The 10,241-nt window shown below is 42.8% G+C and overlaps 1 protein-coding gene across 4 annotated transcripts in view; it reads left to right on the forward strand.

Annotated features, from left to right (window-relative positions):
* The window catches only part of LOC106689692 (E3 ubiquitin-protein ligase RNF19A), a 136,182-nt gene that overhangs the window by 37,885 nt on the left and 88,056 nt on the right, over positions 1-10,241 (forward strand). Inside the window, exon 2 of one of the 4 annotated variants that reach the window (XM_067051665.1) lies at positions 1,881-1,933. The exons of the other annotated variants lie outside the window; for them this stretch is intronic. The gene's annotated coding sequence lies outside the window, so the exon portion shown is untranslated. The remainder of the gene's footprint in view (positions 1-1,880; positions 1,934-10,241) is intronic. 4 annotated transcript variants of the gene reach the window in all.

The raw sequence follows: 10,241 nt of genomic DNA on the forward strand, positions 1-10,241 counted from the left end.
CTCTCTCTCTCTCTCTCTCTCTCTCTCTCTCTCTCTCTCTCTCTCTCTCTCTCTCTCTCTCTCTCTCTCCCCCTCCCTCCCTCCCTCCATCTCTCCCGCCCAAAGGGACACTAATTTTAACAAGAAAGCTAATAGGTTGTCTGCAACTGGAGAGCTGTTCCTACTAAACAGAGCTCGAGTAACTTCCTACCTACATTCAAGTGGGTCTGCTATATATACATATAATTGTTACATTCATAGGTCATATTATTGATACATACTCTATATAAATATGATCATTACATCTATAAACATATAATTGTAACATAAATTATACATATTATTATGTTATATTAATCTTTGGGTAAGCAGCCTTTTATTGGGAACACCTTCTTTGCAAACTTTTTGAATGCCCCAAACATATCGAGAGTCGCCACGAGTTCTTCTAGAGACCTAGGCGGCCAATCAAGCAAGGAGAACTCACCTGCTAAAGCCAGTCTGGCACAAGTGTACATAGAGCAGTCAAAAATAATATGGTTTGTGTCTTCCACGGCTCCGCAGTTACAGTTAGGATCATCCCTTTTTTTGAAGAAGTGTAACTTTGAATTGATGTTGCCATGCCCTGTAAGAAGCTGCACCGTCCAGTGGTCTGTCTCAACCCATTCATTTAAGACCCTTTTTCTGACATCTGGGAGGAACTCGTGAGTCAGTCTTCCAGTTGCACAGTTATCCCACCTCCTCTGCCATTCGGATAAGACAATATGACAATTCTACTAGAAACATCTTCGAATCTTCCGCTAGAACTGACGAAACAACATGACCCAACACTGGCCGGTAAGCCTTTCTTAATATTGTACTTGGCGATGGCAATCTGGATTCGAAGTTCTATCGGCAGTTGACCCGTAATTACTTGCAAGGCTGAAGTTGGCACAGTCCCATAAGCTCCAGCCACAAGTAATAGAGCTCTCCTTTGTGCCTGTTCCAATAATTTAAGATCTGAGTACGTGAGATTTTGTCCCCTGGCAAGTACAGCATAGAATGCGATTGGCAAAAAGGCAGCTTTGTATAGTGTTTCTCTGCACCTATATTTCAGGTCCCAGGTGGTTCCTGCTATATTATTGAACAGTTTTACTTTTTACTTCCTTTGAGTGGTTGGTAAAGTTACACCTTTCGTCCAAAAGAACGCCTAGAAAGCTCTGTTCCTGTGATGGTTTTATTATTTTATTCGCCATTACAACCCTGGGAAGAAAGTCCCTCATTTTCTCTCTCTCCCCCATTCCCCCTCCCCCAAATTTCAGTATAGCTTCAAATTTTCAGCGATTGACATTTTTTAAACGAATGCTATTAGATTCTCAGGATGCGAATTATATTGTTCTGTATTGTTTCCGCAAGTGATACAGGAGGTTATTTTAACTTTTTATTTAACTTGATATTCTTGCTCAGGTAAAACATGTTGTAATAAAACATACTAAGATAGACCATGTGAACCAACGATGATGTGGTGGGTTCTTCAAGGGACGGAAGTTACTTAGAAGTTATTCGTCTTTTAAGGTGTTTTAAATTCGCTAAGTCTGATTATCTCTTTAGTGGACTTAAGCGACTAGACTTAACTAATTTAACACCACATAAAAAAGACTTCTCAACTACTCGCTTTAAATCCAGTTAACTCAATTTTTAGGCGATTCAACTGGACTAGTTTTTCACGACAGGCACAGAAATATATGTTGTGTTTATATATAATATTCTAAAAACTATAAATTTACCTATTTTGGCTCATAAATCAATGTAGTCTTATAATCTTAATGATATTGTCAAATCTAATTATAAGTATTTATAATGGATTTTCTATATCGAGCTGCTTTGTATAATTAATATATTATTGGACTTGCTTTTTGTTGCAGGTGAGATGAAACAGATTGAAAGATAATCAGTTAGTAGCTAAGTGCTGGTATCGGTAAGCGATCTCTTATCTTATCTAACTCTGTCATAATGTAACTATCATGCAACTCCATCCCTCAACCTACAGCCCAACATTTTATAGAAGTAATACAGTTAACTAGGATGTCAGGCTACAACGCATCCTAACAGAATTTTTTTTAAAAGGTGTTTTTGAAACCCATGACGTTTGTTAACGCCATATATTTGTTAATTAAAATGTAAATATTTTAAATAGGTAGTAAACAGATTTAATCACATTACAATTATGGTTTGTTTTAATTGAAGAGAATTAATAATTGTGGTGTAATGTTTATATGAAATACCGGCCAGTAGGATTATTTGCTGCAACGATACAAGTTCGTTAGCCTAGGTAGAGTCGCCCAGTAGAATTCGTATCACATAGTCGCCCTAACGATTAGCCTAAGTATAGTCGCCCCATCGACTTCGTATCATTTAGTCGCCCTGACGAGTAGCCTAAGTATAGTCGCCCTGACGAGTAGCCTAAGTATAGTCGCCCCGTCAATTTCTTATCATTTAGTCGCCCTGACGAGTAGCCTAAGTATAGTCGCCCCGTCAACTTCTTATCATATAGTCGCCCCGTCGACTTCGTATCATTTAGTCGCCCTGACGAGTAGCCTAAGTATAGTCGCCCTGACGAGTAGCCTAAGTATAGTCGCCCTGACGAGTAGCCTAAGTATAGTCGCCCTGACGAGTAGCCTAAGTATAGTCGCCCCGTCAACTTCGTATCATTTAGTCGCCCTGACGAGTAGCCTAAGTATAGTCACCCCGTCAACTTCTTATCATATAGTCGCCCCGTCGACTTCGTATCATTTAGTCGCCCTGACGAGTAGCCTAAGTATAGTCGCCCTGACGAGTAGCCTAAGTATAGTCGCCCTAACGATTAGCCTAAGTATAGTCGCCCCATCGACTTCGTATCATTTAGTCGCCCTGACGAGTAGCTTAAGTATAGTCGCCCTGACGAGTAGCCTAAGTATAGTCGCCCCGTCAACTTCTTATCATATAGTCGCCCTGACGAGTAGCCTAAGTATAGTCGCCCCGTCGACTTCTTATCATCTAGTCGCCCCGTCGACTTCGTATCATTTAGTCACCCTAACGAGTAGCTTAGGTATAGTCGTATAGTACAGTTCCCAAGTCGCTTTACTCGTCACCAGATTTTGCTGTGTGATACATGGACCGCTGCTTCGATGTGTGGGCCCACATTTTATCCGTGTAGATTTTATTTGTAAGTGGTACCATCTCGAATAGTTGTAGAAATCAGACAGGAGAAGATGTCAAATCGAAGAGGGTAAGAGATACCATTTCGCAATTATGTAAAGGTCAGACAAGAGAAGACATCAAGTCCAAGACTGGAAGAGGTACCATTCCACAATAATGTTGAGATCAAACAGGATATGTTAAGCCGAAGAGTGTAAGAGGTACCACCCCAATTAGATTTAGAGATTATGCAGGAGAAGAGGGTAAGGTGAACCAACCCATAGTGCTGTTAAGATCATACAAGATAAGAGGTTAAGGATATCTTCCCACATCCACATAGATGACGAGGGGGAGCAGTACTGTGGGTCTGATAAAAAAGGCTATTTTTTGTATGAACTTAAAAATGTCTATATTACATAATATAATAACTATGTAATATCCCTATATTATGTTTTTGTTTTGTTTACTTTTGCGCCAGGAATATTGTTCTAGATATATCGACTCTATAATCCACAATAAAGGAGAGATTACTGCCTTGTCCTTGCTCGCCCATTTGCTATTTTTTATTCGGATGAACAAATGTTCGTATTAGAGTGATTGAAGGGATCACGAACGGAGCGCGTGGCTTCTAAATAGCAATTCTTCCTCGAAATTAATACCAGCATTATTTATGACTATATCCTTTTTTTTTTTTTTAAACATTTATTTATTGCTATTTACAACTGTACATTATAATACATTTAGTAAATCTGATCTCGGTTAGATTGGAGTGTTACAGGCGTGTAGAAAAACTACCCATTGGCAGCACTCTGATGACGTTTTTCATTAGCAGGTCTCGTGGCCATCTTCTTTTCTGGTGCCTAGGAGAATTGTCAGGAATGGAAGAGGATGCAAGGTTAGAAACTAGGGGGTTTGAGTGGTTAGAGAGTTTATAATGGAAGGAGTGATATCTGGTTCGGGCTAGATCGGTTACATAGAGAACATTAAGGTCTTTATATATGATTTTATTTGTGACAAAGTAAGGAGCATTGAGGATTTTACGAAGGATATCCTTATATATGACCTTTTCAAAAACATGAAGAATAGATTGGTGTTATTTATCTGTAACGTAAACTATGAGCCACTAGGTATCATTAAACTAACATGCCAAATGTTTATCTGCTAATAGAATTATAATAAACATTTTGCATGTGACTCTCTGGAGGTCAAAAACGGGCTATGCTGGAGATCCAAAATTCAAAAAAGGTTATAACAGCAATAGTTATATTAGGCTACACCTACAAGCAATACCTGCACTGAATGTATACACAATACCTGCACTAAATGTATACACAATACCTATACTATACATATACACAATACCTGCACCCTACCTTTACACGATACCTACACTATACCTGTATTTGTTTTATTCTCCCTTCCACACCATTTCTGGCATACGGGGTTTGCATTATCAATTTTATTTATTTTACTATTTTATAATTATAAAAAAAAATTATTTATTCAGGTCAACTGTAGTGCAGCCCAGCGCTCGACTGAGCGCCTTTTAGATGGGCTGAACGTTATCCACCTGCATCTGTCCAGGTGCATCCTCCAGCACACACCCTGGTTCATCTCTCCTGGTCTCAGTCTGCGTCTGCTTCTTCTCCTTAATCATCTCGTATTGATGGCTGGTTTCGGATGGTCGAGCCCTTCCTAACGTAAAGGGCTGATCTCCTCCCTCCACCCGTAGATGAACTCCCTGAAGAAGGGATAAATTTCCTCCTACAACAGACGAGTAAAGTCCGACTCGGCGAATATTTCAGTTTGTGAGTTTTCCTCAACAACCTGGCATGATGTCCTTCCAAGGCAGTGCTATCCAGCGCTACGTGCTCTGCAGTTTCAGGGATTCCACACGTTGGGCACCAGGGGTCGATGTTCTTCCCAAAGCTTTGCAGCTTTTCCCGGAACCCAAGATGTCCCGTCAGGATCTGCGAGATCCAATAATCTGGGAGGACCCACCCCGATATAAGTCTTGAATTTACGGTAGGGAAGAACTTTCTCAGAGTGGCGCCCTTCTGGCTCGTAAGCCACTGTCAATTTCATTCTTCAATGGAATTCTCCCGCAGCATCTTCTTCCATAGGTTCGTGGTCTCGCCAATCCTCTCTTGAAGTCCCTCCGGTAGCGCTACCAGCCCCTGATTTTTTACTTCGTACTAGACGAAATTCTCCTTGAGGATGAAGTCCAGGGCTATCGCTCCAGCCAGCACCTGCAGCGCCTCATGCGGCACCGTTCTTTAGGTCTTCGTAACCCTCAGCAGAGCCAATCTCTGTATGGTTGCCAGTCTCCTCTTTTGATCTTGAAGTTCCGGCTCCACGCAGGGGAGCGTACCTCAGAATACCCAGGACCACGTCTGATTCCCCAGAACGCACCCCCTCTCCTGCTTAATCCATTGAGTAATAGGTTCACCCTATCCCTTAAATACTCGTACATCAGGTGAGGATTGGCGTCAAATCGTCTACCCCGAGGTTTGTCACTTCCTCACTCAGTCTAATTCTCTGTCCTTGGATGTCTAGGGTAACAGGATGAGCCCTGCTCGTGCAGCCTCTTATTAATATGGCCTAAGTTATAGCTGCGGCCATACTCAATTTCCTTCTCTCTCACCATTCACCTTTCTGTTTCTATCTTCAATCTGGCTCTGCTGTATTCGGATACGATGATTGCCAGGTCGTCGACGTAGCCCGTGGCAAGAACCCTCCTAGCTCTCTAGCTCTCCCCCAGTAACTCATCTAATCTTAGAATTGGTCTAAGGCTGTTCACAATCATGTGTTCCAGAACTTTCCCAGCTACTGGGAGGAGGCATTTAGTTTGGTAGGACTTTGGCGTCTCCTTATCCATATCACCTACCTTGTAGAATTATCTCAGATCTGCAACCCTCCACTTGATGGGAAAGTACCCCTTATTTAATCACTTGTTGAAGAATATCTCCATGTCCTTCTCTACATAAGGGGCACTATTCTTGAGGATTACAGCATCTATGCCATCGAGTCCTAGAGCCTTTCCAGTCCTCTGTCGGTCAACAGTAAGACGAAGGTCCCATATATCCCATGGTGGACATAGGTCGGAACCTGGCGGGTATTCCTTCGTGCGTCTTACCATGCTATCTTCTGTGCTATCCAGGGGCGATCCGTCCCTAGAGTATGTATAATCTATATACAGTTTCGCAGCTTCCTCCAGAGTGATTGCCTGGACACCCTCTACTCTGATAGCCGCCATTAACTGAAGAGAATTATCTTGGTCGAGTGCCACTTTGTATGGAATACCCCAGGGATTCTTTTCTGACTCCTCCGCAATGAACTCGTCCCACGACCTCTTCTTCTGTTGCCGCACTCCGTTTCGGTATACCCTATACCTATGTTTAGATTCCTCTTGGAGTGCAGGTCTCCTCTCATAATCTTTGCACTCCTGGTACCTACGCCTGGCCCTGCAGTATTCTCTCTTGAGCTGAGTCAGGGCCGACGTGTCTACCTTGGGGTCGGACTTTTTCTCTTTCTTTGGCGTTGGAGAGAAATACTAGCTTCCTTAGTAATGGCTTCCGCTATCATTGTCACCCTGTGGCCAATTTCTGTTTCCTCATCTATCGGCACCACCTCCTCCCATTCTTGATCAACTAGTAATGCCTCCAGTTCGCTGGAAAATCCTCTCCAGTTTGCCGAATGGGTCACGAAGCCCTTTTCAACTGCTATGGCAACGCCTTTCTCCTTCACCACACTGAAGGCTATAACCCGGTGGTCGGAACTCGTATCTGACCGTAGAGTCCAGTCCACAAGACGCTTCGCTATGAGAGTCGTGGCGAGTGTCACGTCTATCCAACTCTGGCCCCTTGCTCCAACAAATGTGGGACCAGCGTGCTCGTTCATAACGACGAGTTGGCCGTGCTCTACGAATTGGTATCGGAACAGACTATCACACTTCTATACTCAAGTGGAACAGCCTCCACAGCAGCTACTTAATCTACAACGTTAACATTTCCATTGGCGTGTCGAGGCGGCATGTATGTTGGAACCAGGGCAAATGCAACTCTGCCCCATCTAATATAGCATGCCACCTGGTCTGCTGTGGTGAATCGCTTCAGTTCCATGACGTCGAGAGCGGGATTTACTTCCACCATCGCTGCTCTAGGCCTCCTCTCACCGCAGGATCTGCAGCCTACGTATACCGGGTCTTCTTCACCTGCTTGACCATCATCTCCAAATTGAGTAGGCACTCCCTGATACCCGCGCAGTATTGGAGATCTTTCTCCGCTCTGCCACTTGTCGTACAGTTCCTACAGCACGAGGGTTTACCCGTATTATTTTCAGGGCACTCCCTAACTTTGTGATCAGTTCTCGGACACCATCTGCACGCCACCACCTTCACGTAGCACTTGACTGGTGTCCATAATATTGACTTCGAAGGCAGAGTAAGGGGTCCAAATAGTCTTTAGTCAAATAGTCGAAATGGTCAAGCTCCACCATTCTCCGCTAACGTCCTTCGCGTTCAGGGTCATCAGGGCCTGTCTCACAGCCTGGTGCACCTCAAGCAACCATGTAGTAGTTAGCCCCCCCCTCGGGAGTAGAGAAGCAGGGTCTTAGCCATTCCCTTCTGTCTTTTTCCTCCTTCGGAACATCTACTGGGATTTGTTCCCATAGATATTTTTCTAGAGCACAACGTCCTAAAAGTTGGAAATTCCCTTTATTTTCAGGCGAGGCCTACGTGCCATAGTAGGACTCGCCTGCAATCCTTTTTCCCTTAGGTTGTCCCTGTCTTGGAGTTTTATGACTAATCAGCGCCTTCAGCCCTGACCAGAACACTACCCTTTTAGGGTGATCCTAATTAATTTCCCCAATCTTTTTTTAATTCTTCTTGGGGCAGGAGCTCTTTATATATATCTTTCGCAGTCCATCCTTCTGCGCACCTCTTGATAGTAAGATATGTTGCGCCTCCTGGGGTTTAAGAGGGATCGCCGGAACACTCGCAAGAACGATAGCGAAAGTCAGTTTTTTCTTCTCCTGGGGCACCTCTGCAGGAGGCGCCTCCTGGGCTGTGGCCTTTTTCTTTCCCTCTCTTCGCACCGTCTTTTTCCAGCTCTCACTTTCCTCTTCCTCGCTGTAGGTACCTATCCCTACAGATTGGCGTCTGGCTGTAACTTTGAGACATCGTGACCGGTACCCCGGCCGGTACTCCCTCATATTTACTCTTCTCCTTCGCTAGAGTTGGGACTGATGGCCCAGCCTCCATCGTCTTCGTTCCCTCCATAGCCCTTTTGTTCTTTTTCTGATTTTTTCTATCATTAGCACTTAATTCAGCCCTTTGTTCTAAGAGAACGCGGGCTTCTTTATCAACTTTTCCTTCAAGGTTCCATATTATTCCTGTTACTCTTTTCAGGGTACCCATTCTTTTTTCCCCTCGTTATATATCGCTCCTATGGCGTCCCCTATAGCCTCTGCTACCATAGGAGGAACAATCTGCAAGACCTTTTTACGAATAATATTGTGAATTTCATCCGTGTATATGGCCTCTCGAACTACTTCACCTACTATTTCTGGGCCTATCATCTTCCATTGGGCCACCAATCCAACTACTATATTGCTAAGGAAGCTGGCCACTTTAGTATTTTTGTATTTCTTGGGGTACCTTTTTCCTTTCTAGGTATCCTTCCACCCGATACTGAATCGATACAACCCTCTGGACGGGACTGTCAATTTCTGGGATGGGCTATGGGGGGGTCTTCTTCTCCTCCCTCGCTCTCTTCTTAGCCCTTTTTCCTCTAGGGCTAATTTATCTCTCTTTCCTCTGAGGGGCAGTATCTCTATCGGCTTCACTACCGCTTCATGTTAGCCATTTTAATTTGTTGACGCCATTTTGTTTTTTGATTCACCTTTTTCGATTTTGTTTTACCTCCACTAGTAGTTTCTGGCTATTACTGGGCCCTTCCAATCCTTCATTTCCATCTTTTCCCGCGTTTTCCGTATTCAGTTTTATTAACATCACTTTTACGTAAATATTTACGCAAAATTTCAGGTGTTTCAAAAAACACTTTTTTCCTTTTGACGCTATTGTCCCCAAACTTCAGATTTTTTTTTCTCCTCACTTAATAACTACATTTAAAATCAAAAAATCCTGTCCACATTCACTTAAGTCCAACAAAATAACAAATAACAATAACCAAAACAATGTGCCTTGGCAGTAAGCACACAATAACACCAATCCCACTCCCCCAGCAAGGACTTATATACGGAGCGGGGGAAATGTTCGTCTTACCTGGTCAACTTCTAGCAGTAGACTGGTCTCTAAATTTACTTCAAAGGGTGGGGATAATCTGAGAGAGTGGAACAGCGTAGTTCCTTCCTCTACGATGGTCAGAGCACTACTACCTGCACTACATCCATACGCATCTGTACACAATACCTGCACTACACCTATACATAATACTTCCACTTAATTTTTTTTTGTAGTGAAATGTCATTTTAGTTCAATCTCCTTCAAATGGGCTTCTCCGATTTACAGAACTGTTTTTGCTTTAGCCAGAGATATAGTCCCTTACCCAGAGATTTAGTTCTTCACCAAGAGTTATAGTTACTCACCAGAGACATAGTTCATTACCGAGAGATATAGTTCCTTACTGGAGACATAGTTGTATACCGATAGATAGAGGTTCCTAATTGCTTATTAATTGTAATTAACGTTATTCAATAATTATTTTCTCCCATTCTTATTCCATGTCTGAACTATTAACGTTGTTCGCTATCGCTTTTTATTTATTTATTTTTTAGACTTCATACTTTGTATCTCTTTTCTACATCATATCTCATTATGTAATCTATCTTCATTGATTAACTAAAGGCTGCTTTTTTTAGTTTATTGTATGTATGGATGCCTGACATTGTTCTCTGCCATCCATCACTTACGCGGAAAATTAAACACGATCTCATTTCACCTCCGGGTGGAGCTGGTCACAAAATCCTAATTATAGAAACTAAAAATCAAACATTACGCACTGAACACAGGGAATCTCGTTTTCCTCGTTGGAATCTGAAAAGAGCAAGATGGGAAGATTACAGGAGAGATACGAACATCATGATAAAGG

Source organism: Halyomorpha halys, unplaced genomic scaffold (assembly GCF_000696795.3).
Source record: "Halyomorpha halys isolate HHAL.00 unplaced genomic scaffold, Hhal_1.1 Scaffold1428.1, whole genome shotgun sequence".
Classification (NCBI taxonomy): Eukaryota; Metazoa; Arthropoda; class Insecta; order Hemiptera; family Pentatomidae; genus Halyomorpha; species Halyomorpha halys.